Below are 22,660 nucleotides of genomic sequence, written 5' to 3'. Positions count from 1 at the left end.
GATGGCGGTGAGGTTGTCAGCCCTACACGCAGGCCGCCCTTTAACCACAGGAAGATTCATGGTACTCATTTCTGTTAGAGGCTGAGTCCACCCCATGGTCGCAGTGCGGTTGGAATGATTAGATCAACTGAAAAATGCAATGAAGTCATTGGGAATCGAACCCGCGACCTTTCGGAGTGTAGCATAGTACCTGAATCAACTACGCCACCGAGTGCCCCTGTCGAATTTCGATTTCTAAAATAAAATTATGTCGCATATACTTTTGAGCTGCCGTAACTGAAAATTGTTGTAGAAGAATTTATTCATGCGCTGGTGGAAACAATTAGACTTTCGCCATTTTTCTTCCCAACTAGCCGTGTAGAAATCGGCAACGTAGACAAATATGTATAAACGGCCCTGCTATTAGAATCTACATTTTCTATATTTACGGTTACTTAGTAATGACCGTTTATATGTAGGCTTAGAAGTTTACCGAGTTTGGGTTCTTAATTTCATCTGCAAGTGCTCAATAAAAGGAATTAAAATCAGACAGAGAACTGATGGACACTTGTCGATTATTTAGGTGCGCTGTGTGCTTCGGTGTGTTGAATCTGTGCATCATATGAAGCTGGTTGCCTCCAACGGTCTAAGTTGCCGCTTGAGGCTGTTAGTTTGCACAACTGTGGCACAGAGACGCTTCCGATCTTGCTGAAAATGTCGTCCTTGGCCGAACAGGAACGGCTATCTTGTTTCGTAATCACTTCTCCATTAATTGCGATGTGGAGGTAAGACTCATGAGTCTAACTGGCCCTGATCTCCGTGCACCGCAAGAAGGCGTAAATGTCTATGTCAATTCTTCACGTAGGTATGGTAATTATTTGTACCGCCTCCTTTTGCATTCGATATTTTCGCATTTCACATATAGAATACTCCACTTGCTTTGTCTCTTAAAATAAAACTAAACTCTCTTCCTAAACGTCAACAATAGACTGAACTTTTTAAAAGGATGTGTGTCATTTTCTTGTAGGAAGGAACTGCATCTGTAAGCATTCTTTAAGTTTGCTTCGCACCAAAGAAATATAATTTTATCTTTAATACAAGTAATTAGGGTGGCACGAGGTAGCGTAGTGGTTGAGGTGCTAGGTTACAAGCCGGAAGGTGGCGAGTTCAAATCCCGATGAGGCCATTGGATTTTTTTCAGTTGACCTAATCCTTCCAGCCTGGGGTTTACTCAGCCTCCAACAGAAATGAGTACCAGGAATTAATTAAATAATTTTCCTGGGGAGTAAAGCGCGGTCGGCACGTAGGGCTGACAACCTTACTGTCATCTTTGAGCCGATTGTCTAGATAATGTGGGACCCTCAACGTCTCACAACCCTATGGGCCTTCGCGGCCTGTTACAGGGATAGCTGTACTTTACTTTTACAAGTAATTAGAGCATACAATATATTTACATCGTACAAGTGTCTTATAATGTTGTGAAGTGTGGTATATTAACAAAGTTAAATAATTTACAGTGACAGAGTTGACGTGTTATAGAGTCGCTAGGAGATTTGAGTAGTAGTTAACTGTGATAAGTGGCTTTAAAAATTATGCAAATCGTTGTCACAACTTTCAGTTTATTGTGACGAGATTTTATATTTGTTACTTTATCCAGCAGAACCGTATGACACGGTCTTCCTTGAGGAATTCAAAGTTATACAAGAGCTCAAGAAATTCCTTGTTTTTAGCGAACCGAAGATTCATCACATGACATCCAAGGGCATCCTGCTTATTGTAATTGCAGCATACTGATGTTTTACAAGTAGGTTTTTTAGTCTCATTCCCCAACTTCCCATGTTGGAGGACAACTTTTTGTAGGCTTTCCGCTATTGGTTATTAACCATTCAAAATCAAGTTGTTCCATATGTACCACCTGCTTTAACACACGAAAATTCTGCATTCTGTTCACAGGGTGTCTTTGTGTGTTTCTTATGGTTCTCACAAAAACAGGGATTCTTTCCCTAAAGAGAATTAATTCTCCGGTTTTTGTAGCAGAAACATGTTTTTCGTATGACGTACGAACTATTTTATGTATTACGTAAACACATTCGGTCTGAAAAGTTTTAAATACTATCGTAGTGTTTTCTTCGATTTTATACATGCCATAAATTTGGACGTGGAATGCTGAGCGCTGGGATTTAATTGTGCCAATGCATATGTCATAAAGGATTAAATGACGATTGGACGCATCCTTAAACTCAGCATTGAAGGGCGGTAAATGAACAGCTTGACGCTCTGACTGCATTACTACTGGGAATGGAACTATAAGTACCCCTGGGTTGGAGGTTGGGTGAGTCCGGTGTCTTGTCCGGACGAAGTCGCGACGGGGAAAAGCGTCGTTCTATCGGTAATCGAATCCCTGTTCTCCAGCCCGCATTACTGATTCAGGTCTCAGGAATAGCGTCAGTCTCAAAACACGGCCATAAAAATTGTTAACAAGATTTGGAACTACACGGTTTGCTCATGGAGTGAAGATGTCACTTTGATTATTTGATCTGTTGCCTGATGCTTGCAGTGAAAATGTTGCAGCAGCTTTGCCATGCGTTGAGACAAGCAAGCGCATCTCCTGCCGATAATTACATTTCACAACCATGGAAAGTGTAATTTTAAGTGTCACAGTGTGTCTCTAAGCAGCCACTTGAGAACCAGGTTCTTTCGTTATTTCTTTTTCCCCCCTTGTCACTACAGCCCCAGTGGGCCTAGGCCTACCTCCATGAACTTCTCCGTTCACTTCGGTTTTTCTAGATCTTAGACATAAGGTAGGACTCCTTGAGCAGGTGATCAGGTCGTCGCAAGGCCTCTACCTGTACACAAACACAGAAAAATGCACACAAACATCCATGCCCTGAGTGGGATTCGAATCCACGATCCCGGCTTCCGAACGAGCGAAGACAGTGCACGCCTTAGACCGCTGGGTTACCGTGGCCGGCTCTTTCGTTATTGTCGTCTCCTAAATAAACTACAATTTATTATAAATTAAAGCCGTTATGGAAATAAAAATTATCTATAAAATTTCATGAAGGTTTTGGTAACGGATCTGAATATTAAACACTATACTGCTTTAACAAGAGCCGGGTTAGCGTAGTCGGTATAGCGACTGTCTATTGGCTGGACGACCAAAGGGTCGGAGTTCGATTCCCGGTGGGGGCAGGAATTTTCACTTCCCCGTGTCGTTAAGAACGGCTCTGGGGTTCACCCAACCTCGTATCCAGTGGATACCGGGGGGGGGGTCTTTCCCCCGGAGTAAAGCGGGAGGGGCGTGAAGCTACTCACTCACTCATAACTTGTACTCTTTACTGTATATCATCAAGACTATAAAATTAGGGAGAAGAGAGATAACAGGACGTAGGAGAAACGAGAAATAAGTACACAATTTTAATGGGTAATTGAATGAAAGACGTCACTTGTGAAACAGAGGCTTATATAAGAATCTAATATTGAAGTGAAGAGTAAAGAAATAGGATATGAACACGTGGACTGGATTCGTCTTGTTCAGAACAGATTCCACCGGTGGGCCCTTCTGGACAAAATAATGAACATTTGGTTTCCATAAGAGGCAAGATACTTCTTGAGCAGCTGGGTAATTTAAATGTTCTCCGGAAGGACTCTGATGTAGCATTGTCTAACTCCATTTTATAACTGAGGAAGGTGACACAGCAGTGGCATTCCAGACTTGTACTCAGGAGGTACCCTCTTCGAATAACGGTCGGACCATTAAGTTTTAGTCGTTTTTCTCACTCTCTCCAGGCGAATACTGGAATAATGTCATGTATTATGCAAATTCTGGCGCCTTACAAATCCCTATCTATTCACCATAATAATAATCTTGCCACATTTCAGTGTTATATAATTATTGAAAATGAAACAGCGTCTTTAAATTACCTAAGAATCTGACATAAGTAATTTTCTGATAAAGAAATTTCTTGCTTCCATGGAGAACTAACGCTCTTCACTACCGAATCATTGCAGCTACTGCTCTCTGTATTCGCATCGCGATTTACCTGCCCTGAAGATGGAGGCGATACGTTCCTCCGAAACGTCGGTTAAAACCAAGAATACACGGCGCCAGATCCCAGAAGACGACTTTCTTCATGTAGTTTCTTCTCTAGTTAACTATAAACATTTTGAATATTTTTCATTTATAATCAATTAGGATATCATTTGATTTGTTCGGGAAATTTCGCTACTGGACTCCGTCCTGAGCCACCTCAATCCAACTCACAACTTCACATAGCATTTCTCGAAAATTCATTTTAATAGTATCCCCCATTGAAACCTGGGTGTTTTAAGTCTCTCATATTCTTTATGGTTCTTCTTAGGATCATGGAATGCATTACATCCCTAAGGAGAGATTCTTCCTCTTTCAGTCACCCTAACAATATTAAGAGAAACGTAACAATTGTGAAGTCACTACGTAATATTGTTCTGTAGTTACGCGTGCATATGTGTCTTAATATTTGTGCATTTAGACAGAAGACAAATCTGTATGAGTGAGAAAGGTCCCGCGCGTACAGGCTTCCTGCTATTCTGATAGCGTTTTAACGGATTATGTGGCTGTTTCCCACAATTAATGAAAACAAGTCAGCGTTGGACCTACTGTCCTACATACCTGGAGAGTCGCCGATGTCCAAGTTAAGTGGAATTGCTTGCTCTGTCCGTCTGTACCCGTGCACAACCTCACATGAACTGACTTCTCTCCCACGTTACCCACTAGCACTGCCGGCTGCGGAGCAGAGGGGGGTTCCCCTACGTCACCATTACTGCTTGACGGGTTCAATAATTACAGGTATGAAGCAAATGATTTGTGAATGTTTTCGTCTTAAACAAGGATGAATTTCGAAGAAAGGACCAATAAAACGTCCGGATTTTATGAGGTGGCTGAAAGGAGTAAGTTCCCAACCCACTAAACCTTACAAGTCATGAAAAACTTGATGGTTGGATTCATTGATAGAGTTCTCTTTACTTAATCGAATGAAACGGTCATGGACTCTTCAAGCCTAAAAAGACTGAGGAAGACACGAAAACACTCGAGATGACTGGCGTGCGGGCGAAGTTTTGAACCTCAGACCACCTGAATAAGAAACAGAGTGCTAACACTGACCTGCAACTTTCTGTACGGTTCAAAGTCTTCCTAAATAAACTCACTGATTGGCAAGGCGTAGAAACTTGATTTCTTCAGTTCACTCATTAAGGGCCGATGAATTTTGATCGAGATATTATCCTGGGGTTTCCCGGCCAGAGTTTTCTACTCGTATCCAAACTTGCTTCATATGTGCTTTATATTCCAGTCAGCATTTGAACACCCATACATTAGTAGGCGAAGAATACAAATTCTGAAGCTGTTAGTTATGCGTCAATGCCGCAGGACCGCATAATTTCGGCGAGCGGCATTTGCTCATCCAACTCACACATTTGGAAGATGTCTTCTCCACCCGAAACTGAAGTACAGTTCTCCCATAGTTGGCTCCTTTGTAATTACGTTTCTTTTACATGATAGTAAAGTAATTCATGTTTCATTTGCTCCTTGGAAAGTTTTACGATTTCTTATCATAGACTGAGGGTGTTTGAGAACAGGGTGTTGAGAATATTTCGACTGAAGAGGGATAAAGTGACAGGAGGTTGGAGAAAACTGCATAATGAGGTGCTTCATAACTTGTACTCTTCTCCAAGTATAATTAACATGATCAGGTCAAGGAGGATGAGACGGGCAGGGCATGTAGCACGAATGGGAAGAAGAGGAATACATATCGGATATTGGTGGGAAAGCCGAAAGGAAAGAGACCACTGGGAAGACCAAGAAGTAGATGGGTGTACAATATTAAAATCATCTTAGAGATATAGGATTGGATGGTATGGATTGGATTAATCTGGTTCGGGATAGGACCAGTGGAGGGCTTTTGTGAACACGGTAATATATATTCGGGTTCCATAAATGCTGAGAAGTTGAATAGCTGCACAGTTGGCTGCTTTTCAAGAAGGGCTCGGCTCCATGAATGAGTGAGTAAATAAGATTATGTTAACATAAAGACCATTAATTTTTAAATTAATCCTGACAAGTTTATTCATAACATGGACACAAATATATGCCATCACGTCAGAATTTTGTACACGGAAGTTAGAAAGAAAACAGCACATCTATCAGCTTTGTATTTTGCTCCTGGAGTTATAATTTGTGTCAACCATAGTGTGATAATACGATATATTATTAGTGAAACGGCATACAGTCCCATATAAATAACGCCATAATTTCGAATTACGCAATATGTTCAGGGTACTCGCATAGACCCATGTCTTTGCATCCGAAATCACAGAAGATTACTAGAAAACTGTGCTTTTGTGCAACTTTTTGGCTGTCATTTTTGTGATCAGTCTACCTGAATTATGAATATGAGTATGAGGAGTGAGCCATGAAACTGGCCCTAGCACTGCGACCTTCAATGGTCTATTGTGCTCCTACCTGAATTAAGTCAGAAACCTCTTACTTCGAAAAAGTTACAGAAAATAATGAACGTTTTTCACGCTGAGTTATAAATAAACGTAATAACCACCCTGCCTCCCACCTACACATTGTTATAGTGTAAATTCTACAGAGCACTGGTAAGTCCAGGTCGCTCCAGGTGGCATACAGCACTGGAGGTGGTTGCTTACCGGCTCTTGTGAGCATGTGCCTGGCCTCTACTCTGATCTGCTGCATTCTTGCTACAAGAACAACTAACTTCCCGGCAATGAGACCTGATCTAGCTGGAAGTCATCTCCCATCATCATAACCTACTTTCTAGGATCCGTTTTAATATTATCATCCCATTTTCTGCTCCGTTAAGTGACTGCTTTCCAAGAGCTACCCGATCTACACTTCAGGCAGCTGTTCTTATCTCCTTTATTAGTGCTAGATCATACATGTTCTTCAAGCCGGTACTTGCTACGCGGCCCAAATATCCCAATTTATTCTTCTGCTCTTCGCTTTCGTGCATTTTGAATCGTCTCGCAGAGAGACCGCGTTTCGCAACAGTAAGAATCAACAAACAACAAAACCTTGCAGATTTGTTCAAGTTGTAAAGCTTCTGACTTTTTTCGGGCGTGGGGACGGGTTGCGTCAGGTTTGCATCTCGTCCAGGACACCAAATACCTTGTCTGAAGTTTTCCTGGTTTTATTTAGTTCCTGCAGACAAATTCTGGCTCTGTACCTTAAATTAGGCAGAGAGATCCCTTCTGTATGCTTGCTCATTTATTATTCACTACCATTGAAATTGTTCGACGCCATATAGTCCGAGTTACTGACAGGGCCGTGGAAATAGGAAAAAACCTCCGTGGCCGTAGTCAGCAAATGAACTATACTGACCGAGCGACCGCCGCTTGTCGGCGAAGTTAGTGCCAACTTTAGTGGATAGATGGTGTCGCGTGGTCAGCGCAACGGATGCCCACGGCCGTTAATCTCGGTTCACTATTTCATTGAAATAACTCCTCAGTTATCCTCACGAGGCTGTGTGGACCCCGTTCTAGACCCATTACTTCTCAGAAAATCTGGTAGCGCCGAGAATCGAACCCGGACTTCTGGACATGTAGCCAGAAACTCTGACCACTAGATCACAGAAGCAGTCATGCCGTTGAAATAAACGAAGGATTAAAAAGCAGGGTGTTTTAGGAAGTAGACACGGTGCTAGCAGTCTTGGAAATGAATACAAACTCGAATAGTTAGCGCTCCTGCATCGTACTTTGAGGCCACTCTTTCAATTCTCGACAAGGAGAGATTTATGAATCAGGCAAATGCTCGGAGAATGTCTTGAAATGAGCTACTGTTGCTTCAGCTTGCATCCATTTCAGTAAGGAATTCACAGTGATCTTCCCAGAAGGCACTATGTAATATATGGAGCTGAGAAAGAAAGGAAACAAAGAGGAATAATCCGGATGCATCACAGTACTCGGGAGGCTATGGCTCACACAGACTTAGTTTCTTCTTCTCCTTGAAGCCGAGTTCATTATAGAGGAATGTGTGGAGGGACTAGGGTCCCCGCTGATTGATGATATAGCGTAACTCGACAGGTAGGGTCTCGGCTCATTGGTTTCCAGATCTCGTCTGCACGGGACCCTCACTCCCTGCAGTCGAAGCGATATGGTTCCACAGTACAGATTCGAGGTGAACAACAAAAAGGAAGATTTAAACCACATTCTTTTCTCTGGCAGATTCTGATTATTCTGTTCTTGTAAGAAGAGATTTACAGATGTCTGTCTTTTCATAACATGAAAAATGAGACTCGTATTTATTAAAATGTATGTGCGACCGCCTCTGTGGTCTAGTGGTCAGAGTCCCTGGCTACAGATCCAGAGATTCCAAGCGCTACCAGATTTTCTGAGAAGCAGTGGGTCTGGTAAGGGGTCCACTCAGCCTCGTGAGAATAACTGAGGAGCTATATCGAGGAAATAGCGGCTCCGGTCTAGAAAACCGAGATTAACGGTTGTGGGGATCCGTCGCGCTGACCACGTGACACCCTCTATCCGCAAAAGTTGACACTAACTTCGCCGACAAGCGGCGGTCTCTCTGTCGGTATAGTTCGCTTGCGGACTAAAGCCACGGAATTTGTTTGTTTTTTGTGCATAAGTTTTCAGAGTTAACTTCCAGATTTACTAAATACAACATTCTTAGCGAGATAAACGTTAAAATAAGATATATTCTTAATAAAACGAATATAGATAGAAACCTAACCGCAATTCATTCACAGGTCTGCTTCAGTTCCCACCTCTTAACAAACACTCTTATTAGCCATTTTGGAAGCAATGCTGAAAATTACCTAGTTACTTCTATGCATGTGGACAAATGTCATAGTTCGAAAATATCATCGCATTTTATGCAACTTAATGAGATCATATCTTTAGTTTGTTGCATGTTAGGGTTTCGAATTTAACATTATATTACAGCACTTTTTTAAAGATCCATATAAGTACGGCAGCCTCACGACCCACGGCTTCATTTCCAATGAGAACTAATTAAAATTAACCTCAATGGTACTGATGGAGTAAATGTCAATCCACGATCTAGTAAAGTGAAAATGTTCCTTCATTTGTTATATCATTCTTAAAAATAACATAAATCTGAATATAAATTCGTGAGTGTCCTTGTTCCTCCGTCGTATCAAATGAATGTTAAGCGAAGGTGATAGAATGAAAACAGCCCTCCAGCATTGAGTTTCTTTGTTACCCTGTCATACCTTCTTTGTAACATCCTAGCTTTAACTACGATATGATGAACGCTACTGGCTCACGATCAACTAAATTTTTCCCTAAAATTTTCGTCGTAGTGAGATGAGAAATCTCTTCAGTCAACAAAGGATTTCTTCTCGGTGGCTATGTTTCCCCATCAAGATAAAATTCCTTTCTGAACCAAATTCTGTGGAACCGCACTCAATAACTTTCAATATTTCGTTGCTTCCTTGATATTAGTTTGTGGAAACTTAGAATTCGGTAAATCTCTTTCGTCAAGTAAGCCTCACAGATCATTTCAAGAGCTGAAATCGTCTAACTCTTCGAGTTTTTATCCACCCAGGCAGGGACAGAGAGCTGACCTGCTTGGAGATTTTAGCAAGTTAAAGTGTGACAGCAAATTTGTATATGGTTCCCAGTCTGTTGTGCCTGCTATCAGTAAGACACTGAACAGACTGGGCTGTAGGTAAGGCTCCCTGTTTCATTATTCGAAATGAATTAAACTGCTCTATGAGTTTCAGACTTGACTAGGGTCAAAATTTCCATACTTCCTTTTCATTGCCTCTCATTATATGCAGATTTCCTATGCATCTTCTGATTAAGCGATCTGCTTATACTATTGTCACATCCTGACTTTGTAACAACAGTGACAGAATGAATAACTTTTCTAATATATCAGCTATGTTCTCTATGATATTATTTTCCATTTCCTTTCATGCCGTCGAAATTGTTATTTAAAAATTAGCATAGCGTCCTTGATGAGCTTTTCACATACCATGTGCACTACATGCTAACGATCGGGGACCTACGATAATATTTGTCAATAAACTCCTTGAAATGGTTTGTCTTACGCACGAAAACGCGAATTGGGTTCTGTACTTAAACAATGCCAGGCAATTAATACCGGGATGAGAGAGAACAGTCCAGCTGAGACTCCCGACTTGCGAACTAACATTGCACTAGCTCCGTCGAACAGAAGGATAATATTTTTTTTTTCTAAACGGCCTGATTTTGCGTTCTCTTTTTGCCGTCTATGTGCATCGTCTCTTAATATTTTCCCTTCGTTTTCTTTTATTGACACTACATGTTCCGTCCTAACCGGCCATTATCAAGTGTATAGGTTTTTGTGATTAAGGAATATGCCGCTTTGCTGTGAGCACAATCTGTACACTTGATGATGGCCGGTTAGGACGGAACATGTAGTGTCAATAAAAGAAAACGAAGGGAGAATATTAAGAGACGTTGCACACAGACGGCAAAAAGCGGAACGCAAAGTCAGATCTACGCAGTGCAACAGGACGCTGCAATTTAACATTATTTTCTACATGACATTTGATACATCCCCACATGTCATCTAGAAACTGAAGTTTTGCAAATTGTTTCTGGCGTGTTCAGTTCAGTTCTATAAAACTACAAATAATTTTACTGGTTTCTGAAAACTGTCAAAATTCTATCTAAAGAATAATAGAACATTTGTTTTGCAGACTGTTCTTGTTTCATCTGCTACAAATTTTAGTTTGCTATTAACATTATTTGTCGAAAAACTTAGTTAAGTTTTCCTCGGATATAAAGAAATCCCAAAATCGAATCCATTCGTCAATTCTCTTTCTTCTTCCGCATCCAGCATTCATGGATAGTGATTTATAAAACTGTAGACTGTGTTAAAATATGATTGTTAAATCTTTCATTAGTTCTCTTTTTTCCTCCCTTGGCGCTACAGCCCCAGTGGGCCTAGGCCTACCTCCATGAACTTCTCCGTTCACTTCGGTTTTTCTAGATCTTACACATTCGGTAGAACTCCTTGGGCGGGTGATCAGCTCGTCGCAAGACCTCTACCTGTACACAAACACAGAAAAACGCGCACACAAATTAAACATCCATGCCCTGAGTGGGATTCGAACCCACGATCCCGGTTTCCAAGGGAGCGAAGACAGTACATGCCTTAGACCTCTCGGCTACCGCGACCGGCTCATTAGTTCTCTTTTTTTTTCTGTGGCGCTACAGCCCCAATTTGGGCCTAGGCCTACCTCCATGAAACTCTCCGTTTCACTTCGGTTTACTAGATCTTACACATACGGTAGGACTCCTTGGGCGGGTGATCAGCTCGTCGCAAGGCCTCTACCTGTAGACAAACACAGAAAAACGCACACAAACATCCATGCCGTGAGTGGGATTCGAACCGACGATCCCGGTTTCCATGCGAGCGAAGACAGTGCATGCCTTAGACCGCTCGGCTACCGTGACCGGCTCATTAGTTCTCTTACCTGATGAAATTAACTAAGCCTGTTTGCTTTCTTCTAATAATTGTACAGTTCCAGCAGGCAAAGGCTGAAAGGGGGGGGGGGTAAAGCAGCTCAAAGAATGAGATGCTGAAATGATTATGACAGACGAACTGGGAAGGATATGACATGAAGTGGTACTAATAGCTTTCAAAATACTCACCGGAAATTTGTCTGGAAGTACTGAGTATAATTTGGATTAAACAGTCACGGGATTCGGTGTTCGGCCGAAACAAACTGGAATAGCTACATTTGTATCATTTACAGTTCACTGCTCATGATTACCATAATGTCTCATTAAAAGCTATATAAACTCTGAAGTTGATACATCATCATTAAGCAACCAGAAATTAAAAAAAAAACTAATGGACGTAGTATTTGTTCTGTTACTAAACGCCACTCAGAGTTTTCATCGAGGGACAGAGAGGAACAGCGTTAGAATTCAATTCGTGAATCATATAGAGGCATTTCCAATGCAATGCAACGCTTGTACAGAATCTTTCTCGCTCTGCAGAGAGACCGGATCAATAGAGAGCAATAGTAGAACAATGGCATTATTATTTCTGTTTTGCCAGCAATAGAGACATCATCAAAAGGATTTCGAAGCAGAAATATAATACAGAAAAATATAATTGAGTCGTCACAGAACTTACGGTTCATAGATTGTTTCATTCAGACAAAAGTATACATAAAATTGAGAGTCTTTCCACCTTAATTTTTTTATCGTAAACATATAATTATGCTTTCCTAGAAAAGTGAATTGTCAAATAAACTTTCGTGTACGGTCTTATTGACGGCATAAACTCTTTATTCTTCTTCGCTTGCAGCTAGCTTAACAGATGGCAGCACAATAATTCCTGCGAGTATACACATCACATCAAATGCAACTTTGTAGCAAGGAACTAATGGCTATGTCCATAACCGCAGTCTCTCTGGTATTTCAACTCATACATTCATTTATTTTCATTTTAATTCAAGAGCATGTCACGGTCCTAGCCGTTGGCATGGTAACCCAAAAGTACGTTTTAGTTATGAACTTGGAATAAGGATCAGTCGTGCAATTTCTCTTCCGTCTATAATGTAACACACTTTTGTTCAATATTACACGAAACTTACATTCGGCCCACTAAAATGTCAGTTAAAATCTTCTTAAAATGTCATTAAAACACAAATTCTATATCTGGCTAAATGTTTCGACCTCAATACATTTTGGTGTCATCTAGATTAAAAGTCGTGTTGCATTATAGACGAACGAGAAACTGCAAGATTGATCATTCAGTACAACAGGATGCTGAAATATAATATTAAAATAAGGATACTTACAAACCATCAGACGATGCTGTTGTCATAGTAGCCGAAGTTACACTTAGATTTAATTTTAATTCGGCAGCATACATGGTATATTGCTGTAAAGGATGTGAAACTAATTTTCTTTTCTTGGGGAGTATTGCAAAAACAGGTTTGCAGGTTTGCAAAAACAGTTATAAAAACCATATGAAGCCCTTGCTCTTCGGTAACCAAGCTGAGTTTGGGTTAGGTATCTTTTACTGTTGAGGTTATGTAGTGCCGAAACTGCCCCGAACAATATCGTGTTTTCTTCTCTTGCCAAGTAACAGCTGTGTAAACAGGCGACAGTAAAACAACCGTCACTGGGGTTCAGCTATGTGGACTCATTGTTTCCCCGGCAACGAGAGAACACCCAGTAATAGAAGAGATGTTTTCTGTGCTGTCCATTCCGGGGCTATATAAAGAAAATTAGTAGTTGGCTGGTAGCTGAGGCCGGGGACAGTTCGGGAACCAAGAGGAAGGGGAACATCCGTTGTTGAAAACCGCTACCAAGCAACGGCTAGTGAAGACAGAATACTATATGTATTCTGTTGTTGCAGCCGTTTCTGGAGTGTGTAACTCAGCGAGATTGTCGTAGTTATTTGTGGTTACGGGTATAAAAGTATGCAATAAATAAGATTACCATCCCAAACCCCGTCTATAATCACTCTATCACGTAGCAGTATCAATGGAGACAACACCGATAATATTTAATTATAAATGTTCACTTTCAATAGTTCCAACATGGTAAATGGTAAAGCATTTGAGATGGTAATAACTTTAGCGACACTGAATGCACGATCCTGAAAATGTATATCACAATAAATCTTTCAAATATATGGATCTACTATTCGGATTAATTTATTGTAGGATATTAAATATCGTGGCGGCAGGACGGATTTTTTTTTTTTTTTGCTCGTATTGATTGCAATACTTGATGAAATACTGCAGTCATATATCTTTGGTAGTTTAACAATGTAGGTTATGTCGACTGTTGAAATCTATTTGTCCGTTTCTGCTGCAGAGCAGTAGAGGTTGCCATGGGAGACACATCCGTGTATCAATGGTGTCAGCACAAGAAACACGAACCGCTGTAACGAGTCGTGCTATTGGTGACACGCTGTGCTCTTCTTCAGCCTTGCTGAGTTAAGCTAAGTAGATCACGCAACACTTGACCCAGTAAAGTCTGGTTTCCTTTTCTATGTAAATAGAACCTTTCGCGTCTGAGCCGTCTTCCATTTTTCAACACACGTTCTTTCCAAGATGTGTAATTAAATCCATCTTTCAGGATCTGCATTGACAGTGGAAACCTTCAAATCTTTTTTTTTTAGAAATCGTTTGCTTTACGGAACCGAAATGTTCACCACTGAGTTCACAAAAGCCCGCCATTAGATCCGTATCCTGCGAGAATTCAAACCAATTCAGTTTCAAGCCCGCTTTCTCTAATATAATTTCTAATACTATGTTCCCAACTGCTCTCATGCCTCCGAAATTTCCTCTGGGTTTCTAATCAAAATTCTATGTGATTTCTCCTCCGTGCTATGTGCTACTTGTTACATAAGTCCTATGTAAGGACTATGTAATCCTAAGGATTAAAAAACTGAAGTTTCTCATTATGTAATTTTCTCTTTCTCTGTTATGTTCCCTTGTATGAACGTGTTTAAGCACCACGCCACGAAGGCGCGTGAGGAACGGCTAATTAGTGGAAAAGGGAACCGAAGTCCAAGTGTGAATAAGGGAGGAAATTTCTCCCTTCACCATCAGACCGGCTTTCTCTCCCAGTCCAATACCGAGAGATCTTTCCCTTGGGTGGGAGGGTAAAATTGTCATTAACCGGATTATGAATAATCCCAAATTTCGAGTAGAGCAATGCCGCGCATAGTCGGGGGTAATCGGTTCCGCCAATATCCCGGTCTGTTTGAAACCGGACTAATCGAAGGACTAAATACATACAAAAAATGATAATTGGTTCAAAATATTCTCCGTCTCTCAATAAATAAAATGCGATTAATAAATTCAAATGTGTTTATTAGAAATAATTAAAAAATCATGTTTTTCGCAGTTCATTTTTTATTCCCTAAAAATTGCAATATTGACGTCTGCACATTTTTCTTCTTTGGCCTTTTCTCTTCATACATTTCTTTGTAGCAACGAATTGCATTGTTTATCGTTCGCCGAATTGTAAGGCTACTTTCAATATTGGGATCAACTTCCATAATATGCTCTGACAAAGTTTCAACCATTCCAATAATTTTTTATAGTTGTTCAGCTGTTAATTCTCGTGCAGGCACTTCAACACAGTCGTCGTTGTCTAAGTTGTCCTCCAGTTCTTCATAAGCCCGTTGTTCATCTCTGTTAATAAGTGTTTCATTATCTAGTTTATTAGTGTTCGATTTGATGCACTCAATTACGCTGACGGAATCTAACTCATTGAAACTAAGTTGCTGTCCAATTTCCACTTTGTTATTAGTGACTTCAGCAAAATGAGTTTCAAAACCAATGAAATCATTTGCACAATGTGGTATGATATGTTTCCATACTGCCCTCATATTGCTTGCTGTTAATTCATGCCACGCTTCGCCTATATTTTTGATAGCGTTTCTGATATTGTAGCTCTTCCAAAATTCCGTTAAAGTAGTGCTCTCCCCACCTCCTCCAGCGATAGCTGTCACAGCTCAAGAACAAACGACTCGAGCATAGGTACATACATATACAACGGGGAACCCCAGACAAAGAAATTGAAATATGTATCGTATCGCATAACTTTAAAACTACATAAAAATAAACCGCACAAAAAGACACTTGACTGTATAAAAGGAAAAAACCGATCATTTAGGTATTAAAAATAATTTCGTGTGCTAATTTTTTTGCTTTTATTTTTATTTTGTTTAATTAAAATTTAGTTTGTTTTGAAAATTCCAAACCGGACTATAGTGAATCCGGACTGATCGAAGCCGGACTATGCGAGGTATTGCTGTATTTCATAATGAATAAAAATTGCATATTTTTGTGAGACACAACCACGTGCGAAATTTCAAGTAACTTCATTGAATGAAAAAGGCCCTTTTCGTGGACCAATACATTGATTTACGGAATTGATTCCATAAACAGAAACGAGCGGGTTAGTGTAAGGGAGATACATGATCTTAATGATCAATCCTAAAAAAAAGTGTCTTAATATTTGCGCAGATTCTTAAGGTAATCTTAGCCTTAGGACTTCGAAATATGACGTCTTCACTCAATTATCATATCTACTCCTCACTGAAGTTTGTCTTTCCATCCTATTTGATATTAAGTATTATCGAAAGTGAAACAAGTTATTTCAGGAGACCAACGGGCATCCACAGCAAGTACGAGCTGTCTTTGCATCCAAGGAATATCCTAAACCATGTTTTACACTAAGTTACACGTGTTGCTTCACGTTTGTCCCGTCACCAATTGGACTAAGAACCGTTTGAATAGTAATAATTAACTGCATAATTAACAGTTCTCGCGTGCCGGAGGGAGCTGTTCTTGTAGAACAGTGACTGGACAAGTCTTGCAACAAATTTTGTGTTCTTCAGTAACTGTTAAAAACTAGTTGTAACTGAACACACCACATAAACATACTAAATGGCATAAAAATAACCAAACAGACTGGTCTGGCGGTAGAGCTTTAACCTTGTATTCTTGAGATGCTCGGTTTGAATCTCACCCGAAATACCTCGTATCCTCACTGAGGTCTCTCTTCATTTTCCTCAGCCCTTCTGGAAATATGCCGGGATATTTCGTCGATTAGACTGTGACCTCATCATTCCAATTCGTTTCCAGTTCAGCATTAACCAGTCATTCTACCATCCGACGTTATATAATCTAGATACAGACAGCGTCGTTAAATGAGCAACAGTATCACCGCCATATGAGACCTGATTTTCTAGAGAAAATGCGGGAGCCTCGACTTCTCAGAACCCTATGGACCACCACGGCTTGTAGCACGAATTGGGAAGACGAGGATTGCGTATAGGATATTGGTGGGAAAGCCAAAAGGAAAGAGACCACAGGGAAGACCAAGGCGTAGGTGGGTGGACAATATTAGAATGGATCTTAGAGAGATAGTGGGTTGGCATGGATTGGATAGATCTGGCTCAAGATAGGGACCAGTGGAGGGCTCTTGTGAACACGGTATTGAACCTTCGGGTTCCACAAAATGATGGGAATTCTTGAGTAGCTGCAGAATTGGCGGCTCCTCCAGAAGGGCTCAACTCCATGAGTAAGTAAGTAATTATAAATGTCTGAATTTCACAGAAGGCCCTCTTCTGTCAACTTCAGTTATGCAGCCTGTAGTCAGAGGGCTTCAGTCTCTCTGAAGTCAAAAATACTTTGATGGTGTAGCTTCCACGTACAGTTATCTCGGATGACTGACATGCCGCTTGAAACCTTGATATAAGAAACAGCTTACGCTTTCAAGTTTTCTTGGAATTATGTCTGCTTTGTCAGAACTATTCTGGAGTTCCTCCCTTCTGACTGATGTGTGCTTTACTTATAATTCACTGAGAACTAACGTCTGATGATGCCACGGCTGGACACAAGATAGAAGTAAACTTTCTGCACGTCCCCTAAGTATTCTGGCCACAATTCTGTGGAAGTTTCAAACAAGAAGAAGATGGATAATCCTCATGACCAGTCGAGATATATCTCTCTCTCTCTCTCTCTTGTTGCTCCAACTTTGGAACATAGGGCATCCGTGAACCGCTTTGTTTCACTTCAGTATCTTAACCTTAAGACAGTTGGTAGGACTGTTTGGACAGGGGATCAGCAAGGCCGCTACCTACGCAAGACAACATAAACACAGAATAAACGTAGACAGATATCCATGCCTCGAATGGGATTCAAACCCACGTTCTCAGTGTTCGAGCGAGCGAAGACAGTTCATGCCTTAGACCTCGCGACCACTGTGTTCGGCAGCCGAGAGATGGTGGCAAAGAAAGTATTCTGCCGGTGGAGGTAATCAGTCCTCGGCTAATCACTTTATTGGTAGAGCCGTTTATATAACTTTAATACAGCTGGGCAGTTTAAGTAACCTTTCCATTGGAGGTGCAATGGCAAGAAAATTGTGTCTTTCGGAACATGCAACTTTAGAGGAACACCGTTTAGCTGCCTTAATGAGCTTAGTTCATGCATACAATTTCATCATTAGTAAGTAATTTGTAAAATATGCATTAAGTTTCCTCGTTTACAGCAAACAGTTGCTCCCCCCCCCCTGGAACTACAGCCCCAGTGGGCCTAGGCCTACCTCCATGAACTTCTCCGTTCACTTCGGTTTTTCTAGATCTTAGACATACGGTAGGACTCCTTGGGCGGGTGATCAGCTCGTCTCAAGGAAACAATTACTTCACTTTAGAAATATCTTCTGTCATTTAAATTCTTGAACGTCCAGTTTTGGCAGGGTACGTGATTAAAAAAAAGTACGTGGAAAATATAGTCGGACCAAAAGAAACCCATCCAACTAACGAAGTAACTAACGAAATAACAGACTAACTAACTAGTAGCACGCAACACCAGTCACTGGAAGAGTGCTGAGCGCAGTTCATCAGTTTCCATTCTCATTGACTGTGGGTTTTGTCAATTGTCCTCTATCTACTTCTTCTCTTTCGAAATATCAGATCTCCAAGTCCCCCCCCCATTTCACATGTATTTCTAATCTTATTCGGGCTACATATCTAGCCCATTGTAACCTTCTTGAATTCACTTGCCAAACAATTCTAGGTGACTCGTCCAAATCACGAAAATTTTCTTTATTTCTTTATTTACCGTATTTACGCATGTATAGGCCGCAGCACAATTTTCAGACAGAAATTATAGAAAAAATAATTTTCTTGGAATATTATTTCAGGAGTATTACACCCTGTATTACTAATTATGAATATAATTTTTTTTAAATGAAGTGCGATTTCGAATATTTCGAATATAAGCCGCACCCCAGTTTTCCTCTTGAATTTTTGGCAAAAAATGTGCGGCCTATACATGCGTAAATACGGTATTTCAGATGTCTGAGATCCAGACATATTCGTTTCCACATACTAACACACATCTCCTTTCTGAAGTCGAGTAGGAACTGGTTAGCGGTGTACAGGTGAGGCGGAAGCAGATACTAGCAAGCGGTAGCCAGTGGAGGCCAGCGAATTTAGGAGCCAATGGCCAAGGGCTGCGGCCATGAATAATTAGTTGTGAGATAGGCGCAAGCCAGTGAGGACCGGAGCCGTGGAACACGGAAACTGAGGGATCTACGACGTTGAGAGACGTTACTAAGCAACGATTCTTGAACACGCAGCAGACTGAGAAGACTTAATGCGGACTGTAGTGAACTGTGGTGTGCGTCAGTTAGTGGTAGCACTGAAATTAATTGTAGTTAACGAGTTGTAATACTCCACTAAGCCCGATTATCATTCCAAAGCCCGTGTCTAATCACTAACATGTGACAGGTTGTTAAAACGTGTATTCACGTTATTTATATTATAATATGATATTTCAGTATCCTGTTGCACTGAGGCATTATTATTATTATTATTATTAAAGTATACATTAATAATACAATAACATAAAAGGCATTAAGAATATGTCACTCACTAAAAATGTATTTTAATACTTTATGGTGTTAAAATCCTCAAAATGTCAACAGGACACTAAAAGTATATTTTATACCTTAAAAGTGATTATAAATATTTCTAAAATGTCTCTAGTTTTACATGTATTGTTTCTAGCCTACGGCATATTTCGGTCTCATATGGGCCATCATACAGAGGGACTGTACTAGTGACACACACACAAGAGAAATACGACACACAAAAACTACGACAGCCGAGTAGTCATGAGATAGAACTAAACACTGACATGCATGGGAGCACGATGGACAAGTGAACAGTGCAGCGGTCTCCCCAAAACCGAAAAGAAAAATCACTTAAAGATGGCCGACGTGAGGTCAAAAGATGTCGTAAACTAGAAAAAATACATGTAAAACTAGAGGCATTTTAGAAATGTTGATAATCACTTTTAATGTATGAAATATACTTTTAGTGTCTTTATTGAGATTTTAATGATTTTAAGATCATAAAGTATTAAAATACATTTTCAGTGACCTATTCGTCATGTCTTTTATATTGTTGCATCATTGACGTGTACTTTAATAATAAGGATTATTTTGTAACGTTTATCGTGTTTTGGAGCAGTTATATTCTTTTTATCACGGCCTTGACTTCAGTTTATTTTAGCTCGGTGCTATTTCACTGAATACCAATATCCTGTCTTCTTGTGCTTGTCGCTGCAAGCAGGAGTCTCATTACTTAATTTTCACAACACGCGCTGTTTCTCCACACATGACTCAACTCAACTTCCACGTCCTTTTCACAGACTCAACTCTCTAATTCCACGTAATTTTATCCAGTTTTAGTAATTCTAAAACTTTCTCACTCGCAGAGCGGGCTGCGCGGCTCGAGAAAACTCTAGAAGTCGATGATGGAGGGGGGTAAATTCGAGAATCTTCGAGAGGGAGCAGCGCGACGCTGGAATATAGGCTCCCCCCCCCCTCGCAATAGGTTAGCGCGACGGTATTTTAGACAAGGAAATTAAAGTCGACATCAGCTACATAAATAGGAAATCTTTGTGTACACAGATAAAATGGATCCAAGAATATAATGCGCACCCAAAATTTGAAACGATAAATTTAAAGAGACATTCGTTTTACACGTCAGTTTGCAGTTCACTGAGTGTGTGAAATCTGAGTCTCTCTCTGCGGTGACTATGTTAAATACTGTCTTCTGATATGACACCAAAGTCTCGAGTTTCTGGTACTCTGTATGGAATCATACTCAGTGAATTCAGTTAATAGCTTTTAAATGTAGTAAACGTAATTATCCTTGTATTAAATATTTCTGGAAACCTCTCATCACAGTTTGTTACATGTTAGCTTGAATGCGAGCAATATGTATCCCTGTATTTTCACTAATTTTCGGAAGAAGAAACTGTATATTTTCTGTCACGTTAAAATTAAAACGCAAGAAAATTCAAATTGAAGTTTTTTTTTTGGAAATATTTAATACATGGATACTTGTGTGATGTATTTAGAAACTATTCAGTAAATTTTGTATACCTTTTGTGTAAAATCAGAAGTTCTAGCAAGCACTTACAACTGCTTTCTTTAATATACGTATTTCAGTCTATTGTACTGCAGCTATGATGAATTATAAATTAACAGATCTGTAAGAGAATGAAAAATGTATATTTCCATTAGTGCATATTTAGATTATTCAAATAAAAAAAATATACCGTAAATTGCCAACTTTTTACCACTAATGCCCGTAATTTATACAGACTACTTTATACAGAATTCTTAGGTATGCTTCGGATATTTATCTTACAGACTTTACGCGTGCAACTCTAGTGATTCATTAGGTATGGCCACGGAACCAAGAAATTAGTGTATCCTAGATTTTGAGAGCCTTCAGTGTTAGTGATACTGATGTAGGAAAGTAAGCAGTACAACCGTGGATTGTCCTTTATTATGGTACTCACGGCAAGTTCAATAAATATCCATTAAGTAGTGCAAGAATCATTAAGAGAAAAGAACAGGCCTACACGAACACAAGCCTGTGTCCTTCTTGAGGTTATTTATGTATAGATTAGGCGAGCTGAAGCAGCCCATGAGTCTCCTCGCACCCTGGAACCCCAACACGCATCGTATGAATAAGATAACGGTAAAAGACTGGCTGGGCGTTCCTTGGGATTACACCGGTTCCGACAACCCATGCAAGACCTTGACCTCTGGCGACCTCTCGGATACTGTAGGTGTGTTGGAACGCTGTATAGACTCCTGACGCAGCACTGCCTTGACCTCAATCTTTTCTTCTCAACATTTTATGGGCATGTACCATTCTGAGTTATTTGATGGCACTGAGGGAAGAAAATGACCAGAGTGTCTGAGATCAAAGTGTCATGTAGGAATACATCTGGTCCTAAGAAAATCCTTTATGGTGTGATTATGATTCAAACAGCTGAAGATAAAATCCCGTGACGGGTACTTATGAATATGTAATAGTAGTCAGCCTTAGGGGTGAGTAAAAGCTGGGTAATTTCATGACTAGCAATATTGACTCTGCTGTGCGGAGTTTCATTTGAAAACAGAGCCACCGCATTGTCACGCATCACGTCACAAATAATGTAACGTTAATGAAAACAATGAAATAATATCGAGTACTTTATCAGACAGGCCTAAATTCTCATCCAGTATACTCGCTGTTAAGCTACTGGGGTGGGACTGTCCCTTGTACTGCCGCCACTTCTGGCCTATTGTACCAACCCCCAGATGATAGGTAAAGGTGATTGTGAAGCAGTTGGTGGAAGGAAGATTGGCAAGGGAAAACGAAGTACTCGGAGAAAATCTCCCCCAGCGCCACTTTGTCCACCACAAATCCCACTTGACCAGACCCGGGATCGAATCCGTGCCACCGCAATGGGAAGCCAGCGACTAACAGCTCGAGCTATGGCGCGGCCTTCAACTTCCCCTTCCTAACTTCGAACATCAAGCGGCTCATCGAGTAGATTCGTATGTTGCTTCCTCGAGAAAGAAATTCTTCTGAAAAATTAACGTTTCCCCTTGAGAAATCCAGCACATTTTCCTTTTTCTGTTTTAGCTGTTCTGTTGACGTCAGATTAGTGTCAGAGGGAGGTTGTTTTATCGCCGTCCAGAAATATTATCTTGAGTTTGAGGTTAGACCCAGAGAGAATGTACCCCCGTAACCTTTCCCTTAGGTTTTCCCCAAATACATATGAATTAACCAATCTGACGATAGAGGATATCTCTTCAG

At 40.5% G+C, this 22,660-nt stretch overlaps 2 protein-coding genes across 5 annotated transcripts in view; one reads left to right on the top strand and one right to left on the bottom strand.

The window, feature by feature from the left end:
• Positions 1 to 4,703, bottom strand: part of LOC111873444 (carboxypeptidase D) — a 74,942-nt gene extending 70,239 nt beyond the window's left edge. For all 4 annotated transcript variants that reach the window (XM_023868170.2, XM_023868171.2, XM_023868172.2 and 1 more), the window contains exon 1: positions 4,631 to 4,703. The gene's annotated coding sequence lies outside the window, so the exon portion shown is untranslated. The remainder of the gene's footprint in view (positions 1 to 4,630) is intronic.
• The window catches only part of LOC111873443 (tRNA (uracil-5-)-methyltransferase homolog A), a 172,754-nt gene that overhangs the window by 27,001 nt on the left and 123,093 nt on the right, over positions 1 to 22,660 (top strand). The gene's annotated exons all lie outside the window — the stretch shown is intronic.

The sequence above is a fragment of the Cryptotermes secundus genome, unplaced genomic scaffold (genome assembly GCF_002891405.2).
Source record: "Cryptotermes secundus unplaced genomic scaffold, Csec_1.0 scaffold333, whole genome shotgun sequence".
Classification (NCBI taxonomy): Eukaryota; Metazoa; Arthropoda; class Insecta; order Blattodea; family Kalotermitidae; genus Cryptotermes; species Cryptotermes secundus.
This window is presented reverse-complemented; position numbering and strand designations above follow the sequence as displayed.